Consider the following 12,837-nt stretch of genomic DNA (forward strand, 5'->3'; position numbering starts at 1 on the left):
GGTAATTATTTGCCATTTCCATGGCGTTTGGCACCGTAATAGTCATGAGGTCGGTCTCTGCATCCTGAAGCCTATGATGCTTTTTGCAGAGAACCCTCTGCTGAGGCCCAGGTAACTTGCTATTTCCCATAGCTGGCACAGGAGCCTTGGAAGATAGGATTGTTTTCAGTATTTTTTCACCATCCTTTCACCCCTGTTTCAAGAACGGGAGCCCTTTCCAACCGTTAGTGGAAGAATCCTTCTTTGGAGATGAGATCTTTTTCTGGGGTGGCAGGTGCAGGGCCTCTGTCAGTCCTGGGTTTGTTGGACTAGCGCCAGACATGAGAAGTGCGCCTTTGTGGGACAGGTGAATAGTGCGGATCCTGTTTCAGTCTAAAGACTGAAACAGGATCCGCACTTTTCACCGTTCCTTTCAGAATCATTTGATTCATCAGCTAGGAATGGCGATTGCTTCACCAGACCATTCGAAGGCTAGGCCAAACTAACTCGATCTTTCCAAGAGGTGTGTGGCCCAACTTTTGAAAGAACCGCTAAGTGGAGAACTATTTGGTATTTTTCCGAAGCACTTTTCACCGTAATTGTCATAAGGTTGGTCTCTGCATCCTTAAGCATACCAGAGTCTTCACAGAGGAAACAGGCTGAGGCCCAGTAATCTTGGCATTTCCAATAGTTGGTCCTAGAGACTACCAAGAAAGTGTTATTTTAAGTATTATTCCGTTGTGGTTTCAGCATTATTTTCAGGACCCCAGCAGGGTTCTCGCATTAGCATAAGAATCCTGCCTGGTAGTTGAGATTTCTGGGTGGGGTGTAAGTGCCGGGCTTCTGTCAGCCCTGCCTTTGATTTGTTTACCTCCAGAGTTGGAAAGTGCATATTTGCCTGAGATGGGAAAAGTGTGGATCGCGCTTCAGATTTCATCCTGACACTTTGAAATGACCAGGGTGTTGGTAATTATTTGCCATTTCCATGGCGTTTGGCACCGTAATAGTCATGAGGTCGGTCTCTGCATCCTGAAGCCTATGATGCTTCTTGCAGAGAAACCTCTGCTGAGGCCCAGGTAACTTGCTATTTCCCATAGCTGGCACAGGAGCCTTGGAAGATCGGATAGTTTTCAGTATTATTTCACCATCGTTTCACCACTGTTTCAAGAACGGGAGCCCTTTTCAACCGTTAGCGGAAGAATCCTTCTTTGGAGATGAGATATTTTTTGGGGTGACAAGTGCAGGGCCTCTGTCAGTCCTGGGTTTGTTGGACTACCGCCAGACATGAGAAGTGCGCCTTTGTGGGACAGGTGAATAGTGCGGATCCTGTTTCAGTCTAAAGACTGAAACAGGATCCGCACTTTTCACCGTTCCTTTCAGAATCATTTGATTCATCAGCTAGGAATGGCGATTGCTTCACCAGACCAATCGAAGGCTAGGCCAAAGTAACTCCATGTTTCCAAGAGGTGTGTGGCCCAACTTTTGAAAGAACCGGTAAGTGGAGAACTATTTGGTATTTTTCCGAAGCACTTTTCACCGTAATTGTCATAAGGTTGGTCTCTGCATCCTTAAGCATACCAGAGTCTTCACAGAGGAAACAGGCTGAGGCCCAGTAATCTTGGCATTTCCAATACTTGGTCCTAGACACTACCAAGAAAGTGTTCTTTTAAGTATTATTCCGTTGTGGTTTCAGCATTATTTTCAGGACCCCAGCAGGGTTCTCGCATTAGCATAAGAATCCTGCCTGGTAGTTGAGATTTCTGGGTGGGGTGTAAGTGCGGGGCTTCTGTCAGCCCTGCCTTTGATTTGTTTACCTCCACAGTTGGAAAGTGCATATTTGCGTGAGATGGGAAAAGTGTGGATCGCGCTTCAGATTTCATCCTGACACTTTGAAATGACCAGTGTGTTGGTAATTATTTGCCATTTCCATGGCGTTTGGCACCGTAATAGTCATGAGGTCGGTCTCTGCATCCTGAAGCCTATGATGCTTTTTGCAGAGAAACCTCTGCTGAGGCCCAGGTAACTTGCTATTTCCCATAGCTGGCACAGGAGCCTTGGAAGATAGGATGGTTTTCAGTATTATTTCACCATTTTTTCACCACTGTTTCAAGAACGGGAGCCCTTTTCAACCGTTAGTGGAAGAATCCTTCTTTGGAGATGAGATATTTTTCTGGGGTGGCAAGTGCAGGGCCTCTGTCAGTCCTGGGTTTGTTGGACTAGCGCCAGACATGAGAAGTGCGCCTTTGTGGGACAGGTGAATCGTGCGGATCCTGTTTCAGTCTAAAGAGTGAAACAGGATCCGCACTTTTCACCGTTCCTTTCAGAATCATTTGATTCATCAGCTAGGAATGGCGATTGCTTCACCAGACCAATCGAAGGCTAGTCCAAAGTAACTCGATGTTCCCAAGAGGTGTGTGGCCCAACTTTTGAAAGAACTGCTAAGTGGAGAACTATTTGGTATTTTTCCGAAGCACTTTTCACCGTAATTGTCATAAGGTTGGTCTCTGCATCCTTAAGCATACCAGAGTCTTCACAGACGAAACAGGCTGAGGCCCAGTAATCTTGGCATTTCCAATACTTGGTCCTAGAGACTACCAAGAAAGTGTTCTTTTAAGTATTATTCCGTTGTGGTTTCAGCATTATTTTCAGGACCCCAGCAGGGTTCTCGCATTAGCATAAGAATCCTGCCTGGTAGTTGAGATTTCTGGGTGGGGTGTAAGTGCAGGGCTTCTGTCAGCCCTGCCTTTGATTTGTTTACCTCCAGAGTTGGAAAGTGCATATTTGCCTGAGATGGGAAAAGTGTGGATCGCGCTTCAGATTTCATCCTGACACTTTGAAATGACCAGTGTGTTGGTAATTATTTGCCATTTCCATGGCGTTTGGCACCGTAATAGTCATGAGGTCGGTCTCTGCATCCTGAAGCCTATGATGCTTTTTGCAGAGAAACCTCTGCTGAGGCCCAGGTAACTTGCTATTTCCCATAGCTGGCACAGGAGCCTTGGAAGATCGGATAGTTTTCAGTATTATTTCACCATCCTTTCACCACTGTTTCAAGAACGGGAGCCCTTTTCAACCGTTAGCGGAAGAATCCTTCTTTGGTGATGAGATATTTTTTGGGGTGGCAAGTGCAGGGCCTCTGTCAGTCCTGGGTTTGTTGGACTACCGCCAGACATGAGAAGTGCGCCTTTGTGGGACAGTTGAATAGTGCGGATCCTGTTTCAGTCTAAAGACTGAAACAGGATCCGCACTTTTCACCGTTCCTTTCAGAATCATTTGATTCATCAGCTAGGAATGGCGATTGCTTCACCAGACCAATCGAAGGCTAGGCCAAACTAACTCGATCTTTCCAAGAGGTGTGTGGCCGAACTTTGGAAAGAACCACTAAGTGGAGAACTATTTGGTATTTTTCCGAAGCACTTTTCACCGTATTTGTCATAAGGTTGGTCTCTGCATCCTTAAGCATACCAGAGTCTTCACAGACGAAACAGGCTGCGGCCCAGTAATCTTGGCATTTCCAATACTTGGTCCTAGACACTACCAAGAAAGTGTTCTTTTAAGTATTATTCCGTTGTGGTTTCAGCATTATTTTCAGGACCCCAGCAGGGTTCTCGCATTAGCATAAGAATCCTGCCTGGTAGTTGAGATTTCTGGGTGGGGTGTAAGTGCAGGGCTTCTGTCAGCCCTGCCTTTGATTTGTTTACCTGCAGAGTTGGAAAGTGCATATTTGCCTGAGATCGGAAAAGTGTGGATCGCGCTTCAGATTTCATCCTGACACTTTGAAATGACCAGTGTGTTGGTAATTATTTGCCATTTCCATGGCGTTTGGCACCGTAATAGTCATGAGGTCGGTCTCTGCATCCTGAAGCCTATGATGCTTTTTGCAGAGAAACCTCTGCTGAGGCCCAGGTAACTTGCTATTTCCCATAGCTGGCACAGGAGCCTTGGAAGATAGGATGGTTTTCAGTATTATTTCACCATTTTTTCACCACTGTTTCAAGAACGGGAGCCCTTTTCAACCGTTAGTGGAAGAATCCTTCTTTGGAGATGAGATATTTTTCTGGGGTGGCAAGTGCAGGGCCTCTGTCAGTCCTGGGTTTGTTGGACTAGCGCCAGACATGAGAAGTGCGCCTTTGTGGGACAGGTGAATAGTGCGGATCCTGTTTCAGTCTAAAGACTGAAACAGGATCCGCACTTTTCACCGTTCCTTTCAGAATCATTTGATTCATCAGCTAGGAATGGCGATTGCTTCACCAGACCAATCGAAGGCTAGGCCAAAGTAACTCGATGTTTCCAAGAGGTGTGTGGCCCAACTTTTGAAAGAACCGCTAAGTGGAGAACTATTTGGTATTTTTCCGAAGCACTTTTCACCGTAATTGTCATAAGGTTGGTCTCTGCATCCTTAAGCATACCAGAGTCTTCACAGACGAAACAGGCTGAGGCCCAGTAATCTTGGCATTTCCAATAGTTGGTCCTAGAGACTACCAAGAAAGTGTTCTTTTAAGTATTATTCCGTTGTGGTTTCAGCATTATTTTCAGGACCCCAGCAGGGTTCTCGCATTAGCATAAGAATCCTGCCTGGTAGTTGAGATTTCTGGGTGGGGTGTAAGTGCGGGGCTTCTGTCAGCCCTGCCTTTGATTTGTTTACCTCCAGAGTTGGAAAGTGCATATTTGCCTGAGATGGGAAAAGTGTGGATCTCGCTTCAGATTTCATCCTGACACTTTGAAATGACCAGGGTGTTGGTAATTATTTGCCATTTCCATGGCGTTTGGCACCGTAATAGTCATGAGGTCGGTCTCTGCATCCTGAAGCCTATGATGCTTTTTGCAGAGAAACCTCTGCTGAGGCCCAGGTAACTTGCTATTTCCCATAGCTGGCACAGGAGCCTTGGAAGATAGGATTGTTTTCAGTATTATTTCACCATCCTTTCACCCCTGTTTCAAGAACGGGAGCCCTTTTCAACCGTTAGCGGAAGAATCCTTCTTTGGAGATGAGATCTTTTTCTGGGGTGGCAGGTGCAGGGCCTCTGTCAGTCCTGGGTTTGTTGGACTAGCGCCAGACATGAGAAGTGCGCCTTTGTGGGACAGGTGAATAGTGCGGATCCTGTTTCAGTCTAAAGACTGAAACAGGATCCGCACTTTTCACCGTTCCTTTCAGAATCATTTGACTCATCAGCTAGGAATGGCGATTGCTTCACTAGACCAATCGAAGGCTAGTCCAAAGTAACTCGATGGTCCCAAGAGGTGTGTGGCCCAACTTTTGAAAGAACCCCTAAGTGGAGAACTATTTGGTATTTTTCCGAAGCACTTTTCACCGTAATTGTCATAAGGTTGGTCTCTGCATCCTTAAGCATACCAGAGTCTTCACAGACGAAACAGGCTGAGGCCCAGTAATCTTCGCATTTCCAATAGTTGGTCCTAGAGATTACCAAGAAAGTGTTCTTTTAAGTATTATTCCGTTGTTGTTTCAGCATTATTTTCAGGACCCCAGCAGGGTTGTCGCATTAGCATAAGAATCCTGCCTGGTAGTTGAGATTTCTGGGTGGGGTGTAAGTGCCCGGCTTCTGTCAGCCCTGCCTTTGATTTGTTTACCTCCAGAGTTGGAAGGTGCATATTTGCGTGAGATGGGAAAAGTGTGGATCGCGCTTCAGATTTCATCCTGACACTTTGAAATGACCAGTGTGTTGGTAATTATTTGCCATTTCCATGGCGTTTGGCACCGTAATAGTCATGAGGTCGGTCTCTGCATCCTGAAGCCTATGATGCTTTTTGCAGAGAAACCTCTGCTGAGGCCCAGGTAACTTGCTATTTCCCATAGCTGAAACAGGAGCCTTGGAAGATAGGATTGTTTTCAGTATTATTTCACCATCCTTTCACCACTGTTTCAAGAACGGGAGCCCTTTTCAACCGTTAGCGGAAGAATCCTTCTTTGGAGATGAGATATTTTTCTGGGGTGGCAAGTGCAGGGCCTCTGTCAGTCCTGGGTTTGTTGGACTAGCGCCAGACATGAGAAGTGCGCCTTTGTGGGACAGGTGAATAGTGCGGATCCTGTTTCAGTCTAAAGACTGAAACAGGATCCGCACTTTTCACCGTTCCTTTCAGAATCATTTGATTCATCAGCTGGGAATAGCGATTGCTTCACCAGACCAATCGAAGGCTAGGCCAAAGTAACTCGATGTTTCCAAGAGGTGTGTGGCCCAACTTTTGAAAGAACCGCTAAGTGGAGAACTATTTGGTATTTTTCCGAAGCACTTTTCACCGTAATTGTCATAAGGTTGGTCTCTGCATCCTTAAGCATACCAGAGTCTTCACAGACGAAACAGGCTGAGGCCCAGTAATCTTGGCATTTCCAATAGTTGGTCCTAGAGACTACCAAGAAAGTGTTCTTTTAAGTATTATTCCGTTGTGGTTTCAGCATTATTTTCAGAACCGGAGCAAAGTTCTCGCATTAGCATAAGAATCCTGCCTGGTAGTTGAGATTTCTGGGTGGGGTGTAAGTGCCGGCCTTCTGTCAGCCCTGCCTTTGATTTGTTTACCTCCAGAGTTGGAAAGTGCATATTTGCCTGAGATGGGAAAAGTGTGGATGGCGCTTCAGATTTCATCCTGACACTTTGAAATGACCAGGGTGTTGGTAATTATTTGCCATTTCCATGGCGTTTGGCACCGTAATAGTCATGAGGTCGGTCTCTGCATCCTGAAGACTATGATGCTTTTTGCAGAGAAACCTCTGCTGAGGCCCAGGTAACTTGCTATTTCCCATAGCTGGCACAGGAGCCTTGGAAGATTGGATAGTTTTCAGTATTATTTCACCATCGTTTCACCACTGTTTCAAGAACGGGAGCCCTTTTCAACCGTTATCGGAAGAATCCTTCTTTGGAGATGAGATATTTTTTGGGGTGGCAAGTGCAGGTCCTCTGTCAGTCCTGGGTTTGTTGGACTACCGCCAGACATGAGAAGTGCGCCTTTGTGGGACAGGTGAATAGTGCGGATCCTGTTTCAGTCTAAAGACTGAACCAGGATCCGCACTTTTCACCGTTCCTTTCAGAATCATTTGATTCATCAGCTAGGAATGGCGATTGCTTCACCAGACCAATCGAAGGCTAGGCCAAAGTAACTCCATGTTTCCAAGAGGTGTGTGGCCCAACTTTTGAAAGAACCGCTAAGTGGAGAACTATTTGGTAGTTTTCCGAAGCACTTTTCACCGTAATTGTCATAAGGTTGGTCTCTGCATCCTTAAGCATACCAGAGTCTTCACAGAGGAAACAGGCTGAGGCCCAGTAATCTTGGCATTTCCAATACTTGGTCCTAGACACTACCAAGAAAGTGTTCTTTTAAGTATTATTCCGTTGTGGTTTCAGCATTATTTTCAGGACCCCAGCAGGGTTCTCGCATTAGCATAAGAATCCTGCCTGGCAGTTGAGATTTCTGGGTGGGGTGTAAGTGCGGGGCTTCTGTCAGCCCTGCCTTTGATTTGTTTACCTCCACAGTTGGAAAGTGCATATTTGCGTGAGATGGGAAAAGTGTGGATCGCGCTTCAGATTTCATCCTGACACTTTGAAATGACCAGTGTGTTGGTAATTATTTGCCATTTCCATGGCGTTTGGCACCGTAATAGTCATGAGGTCGGTCTCTGCATCCTGAAGCCTATGATGCTTTTTGCAGAGAAACCTCTGCTGAGGCCCAGGTAACTTGCTATTTCCCATAGCTGGCACAGGAGCCTTGGAAGATAGGATGGTTTTCAGTATTATTTCACCATTTTTTCACCACTGTTTCAAGAACGGGAGCCCTTTTCAACCGTTAGTGGAAGAATCCTTCTTTGGAGATGAGATATTTTTCTGGGGTGGCAAGTGCAGGGCCTCTGTCAGTCCTGGGTTTGTTGGACTAGCGCCAGACATGAGAAGTGCGCCTTTGTGGGACAGGTGAATCGTGCGGATCCTGTTTCAGTCTAAAGAGTGAAACAGGATCCGCACTTTTCACCGTTCCTTTCAGAATCATTTGATTCATCAGCTAGGAATGGCGATTGCTTCACCAGACCAATCGAAGGCTAGGCCAAAGTAACTCGATGTTTCCAAGAGGTGTGTGGCCCAACTTTTGAAAGAACCGCTAAGTGGAGAACTATTTGGTATTTTTCCGAAGCACTTTTCACCGTAATTGTCATAAGGTTGGTCTCTGCATCCTTAAGCATACCAGAGTCTTCACAGACGAAACAGGCTGAGGCCCAGTAATCTTGGCATTTCCAATAGTTGGTCCTAGAGACTACCAAGAAAGTGTTCTTTTAAGTATTATTCCGTTGTGGTTTCAGCATTATTTTCAGGACCCCAGCAGGGTTCTCGCATTAGCATAAGAATCCTGCCTGGTAGTTGAGATTTCTGGGTGGGGTGTAAGTGCAGGGCTTCTGTCAGCCCTGCCTTTGATTTGTTTACCTCCAGAGTTGGAAAGTGCATATTTGCGTGAGATGGGAAAAGTGTGGATCGCGCTTCAGATTTCATCCTGACACTTTGAAATGACCAGTGTGTTGGTAATTATTTGCCATTTCCATGGCGTTTGGCACCGTAATAGTCATGAGGTCGGTCTCTGCATTCTGAAGCCTATGATGCTTTTTGCAGAGAAACCTCTGCTGAGGCCCAGGTAACTTGCTATTTCCCATAGCTGGCACAGGAGCCTTGGAAGATAGGATTGTTTTCAGTATTATTTCACCATCCTTTCACCACTGTTTCAAGAACGGGAGCACTTTTCAACCGTTATCGGAAGAATCCTTCTTTGGAGATGAGATATTTTTTGGGGTGGCAAGTGCAGGGCCTCTGTCAGTCCTGGGTTTGTTGGACTACCGCCAGACATGAGAAGTGCGCCTTTGTGGGACAGGTGAATAGTGCGGATCCTGTTTCAGTCTAAAGACTGAAACAGGATCCGCACTTTTCACCGTTCCTTTCAGAATCCTTTGATTCATCAGCTAGCAATGGCGATTGCTTCACTAGACCAATGGAAGGCTAGTCCAAAGTAACTCGATGTTCCCAAGAGGTGTGTGGCCCAACTTTTGAAAGAACTGCTAAGTGGAGAACTATTTGGTATTTTTCCGAAGCACTTTTCACCGTAATTGTCATAAGGTTGGTCTCTGCATCCTTAAGCATACCAGAGTCTTCACAGACGAAACAGGCTGAGGCTCAGTAATCTTGGCATTTCCAATACTTGGTCCTAGAGACTACCAAGAAAGTGTTGTTTTAAGTATTATTCCGTTGTGGTTTCAGCATTATTTTCAGGACCCCAGCAGGGTTCTCGCATTAGCATAAGAATCCTGCCTGGTAGTTGAGATTTCTGGGTGGGGTGTAAGTGCAGGGCTTCTGTCAGCCCTGCCTTTGATTTGTTTACCTCCAGAGTTGGAAAGTGCATATTTGCCTGAGATGGGAAAAGTGTGGATCGCGCTTCAGATTTCATCCTGACACTTTGAAATGACCAGTGTGTTGGTAATTATTTGCCATTTCCATGGCGTTTGGCACCGTAATAGTCATGAGGTCGGTCTCTGCATCCTGAAGCCTATGATGCTTTTTGCAGAGAAACCTCTGCTGAGGCCCAGGTAACTTGCTATTTCCCATAGCTGGCACAGCAGCCTTGGAAGATCGGATAGTTTTCAGTATTATTTCACCATCCTTTCACCACTGTTTCAAGAACGGGAGCCCTTTTCAACCGTTAGCGGAAGAATCCTTCTTTGGAGATGAGATATTTTTTGGGGTGGCAAGTGCAGGGCCTCTGTCAGTCCTGGGTTTGTTGGACTACCGCCAGACATGAGAAGTGCGCCTTTGTGGGACAGTTGAATAGTGCGGATCCTGTTTCAGTCTAAAGACTGAAACAGGATCCGCACTTTTCACCGTTCCTTTCAGAATCATTTGATTCATCAGCTAGGAATGGCGATTGCTTCACCAGACCAATCGAAGGCTAGGCCAAACTAACTCGATCTTTCCAAGAGGTGTGTGGCCGAACTTTGGAAAGAACCACTAAGTGGAGAACTATTTGGTATTTTTCCGAAGCACTTTTCACCGTATTTGTCATAAGGTTGGTCTCTGCATCCTTAAGCATACCAGAGTCTTCACAGACGAAACAGGCTGCGGCCCAGTAATCTTGGCATTTCCAATACTTGGTCCTAGACACTACCAAGAAAGTGTTCTTTTAAGTATTATTCCGTTGTGGTTTCAGCATTATTTTCAGGACCCCAGCAGGGTTCTCGCATTAGCATAAGAATCCTGCCTGGTAGTTGAGATTTCTGGGTGGGGTGTAAGTGCAGGGCTTCTGTCAGCCCTGCCTTTGATTTGTTTACCTGCAGAGTTGGAAAGTGCATATTTGCCTGAGATCGGAAAAGTGTGGATCGCGCTTCAGATTTCATCCTGACACTTTGAAATGACCAGTGTGTTGGTAATTATTTGCCATTTCCATGGCGTTTGGCACCGTAATAGTCATGAGGTCGGTCTCTGCATCCTGAAGCCTATGATGCTTTTTGCAGAGAAACCTCTGCTGAGGCCCAGGTAACTTGCTATTTCCCATAGCTGGCACAGGAGCCTTGGAAGATAGGATGGTTTTCAGTATTATTTCACCATTTTTTCACCCCTGTTTCAAGAACGGGAGCCCTTTTCAACCGTTAGTGGAAGAATCCTTCTTTGGAGATGAGATCTTTTTCTGGGGTGGCAGGTGCAGGGCCTCTGTCAGTCCTGGGTTTGTTGGACTAGCGCCAGACATGAGAAGTGCGCCTTTGTGGGACAGGTGAATAGTGCGGATCGTGTTTCAGTCTAAAGACTGAAACAGGATCCGCACTTTTCACCGTTCCTTTCAGAATCATTTGATTCATCAGCTAGGAATGGCGATTGCTTCACCAGACCAATCGAAGGCTAGGCCAAAGTAACTCGATCTTTCCAAGAGGTGTGTGGCCCAACTTTTGAAAGAACCGCTAAGTGGAGAACTATTTGGTATTTTTCCGAAGCACTTTTCACCGTGATTGTCATAAGGTTGGTCTCTGCATCCTTAAGCATACCAGAGTCTTCACAGACGAAACAGGCTGAGACCCAGTAATCTTGGCATTTCCAATACTTGGTCCTAGAGACTACCAAGAAAGTGTTATTTTAAGTATTATTCCGTTGTGGTTTCAGCATTATTTTCAGGACCCCAGCAGGGTTCTCGCATTAGCATAAGAATCCTGCCTGGTAGTTGAGATTTCTGGGTGGGGTGTAAGTGCAGGGCTTCTGTCAGCCCTGCCTTTGATTTGTTTACCTCCAGAGTTGGAAAGTGCATATTTGCGTGAGATGGGAAAAGTGTGGATCGCGCTTCAGATTTCATCCTGACACTTTGAAATGACCAGTGTGTTGGTAATTATTTGCCATTTCCATGGCGTTTGGCACCGTAATAGTCATGAGGTCGGTCTCTGCATCCTGAAGCCTATGATGCTTTTTGCAGAGAAACCTCTGCTGAGGCCCAGGTAACTTGCTATTTCCCATAGCTGGCACAGGAGCCTTGGAAGATAGGATTGTTTTCAGTATTATTTCACCATCCTTTCACCACTGTTTCAAGAACGGGAGCCCTTTTCAACCGTTAGTGGAAGAATTCTTCTTTGGAGATGAGATATTTTTCTGGGGTGGCAAGTGCAGGGCCTCTGTCAGTCCTGGGTTTGTTGGACTAGCGCCAGACATGAGAAGTGCGCCTTTGTGGGACAGGTGAATAGTGCGGATCGTGTTTCAGTCTAAAGACTGAAACAGGATCCGCACTTTTCACCGTTCCTTTCAGAATCATTTGATTCATCAGCTAGGAATGGCGATTGCTTCACCAGACCAATCGAAGGCTAGGCCAAAGTAACTCGATCTTTCCAAGAGGTGTGTGGCCCAACTTTTGAAAGAACCGCTAAGTGGAGAAATATTTGGTATTTTTCCGAAGCACTTTTCACCGTGATTGTCATAAGGTTGGTCTCTGCATCCTTAAGCATACCAGAGTCTTCACAGACGAAACAGGCTGAGACCCAGGAATCTTGGCATTTCCAATACTTGGTCCTAGAGACTACCAAGAAAGTGTTATTTTAAGTATTATTCCGTTGTGGTTTCAGCATTATTTTCAGGACCCCAGCAGGGTTCTCGCATTAGCATAAGAATCCTGCCTGGTAGTTGAGATTTCTGGGTGGGGTGTAAGTGCAGGGCTTCTGTCAGCCCTGCCTTTGATTTGTTTACCTCCAGAGTTGGAAAGTGCATATTTGCGTGAGATGGGAAAAGTGTGGATCGCGCTTCAGATTTCATCCTGACACTTTGAAATGACCAGTGTGTTGGTAATTATTTGCCATTTCCATGGCGTTTGGCACCGTAATAGTCATGAGGTCGGTCTCTGCATCCTGAAGCCTATGATGCTTTTTGCAGAGAAACCTCTGCTGAGGCCCAGGTAACTTGCTATTTCCCATAGCTGGCACAGGAGCCTTGGAAGATAGGATTGTTTTCAGTATTATTTCACCATCCTTTCACCACTGTTTCAAGAACGGGAGCCCTTTTCAACCGTTAGTGGAAGAATTCTTCTTTGGAGATGAGATATTTTTCTGGGGTGGCAAGTGCAGGGCCTCTGTCAGTCCTGGGTTTGTTGGACTAGCGCCAGACATGAGAAGTGTGCCTTTGTGGGACAGGGGAATAGTGCGGATCCTGTTTCAGTCTAAAGACTGAAACAGGATCCGCACTTTTCACTGTTGTTTCAGAATCATTTGATTCATCATCTAGGAATGGCGATTGCTTCACTAGACCAATCGAAGGCTAGTCTAAAGTAACTCGATGTTCCCAAGAGGTGTGTGGCCCAACTTTTGAAAGAACCGCTAAGTGGAGAACTATTTGGTATTTTTCCGAAGCACTTTTC

Source organism: Lemur catta, chromosome 7 (assembly GCF_020740605.2).
Source record: "Lemur catta isolate mLemCat1 chromosome 7, mLemCat1.pri, whole genome shotgun sequence".
NCBI classification, from domain to species: domain Eukaryota; kingdom Metazoa; phylum Chordata; class Mammalia; order Primates; family Lemuridae; genus Lemur; species Lemur catta.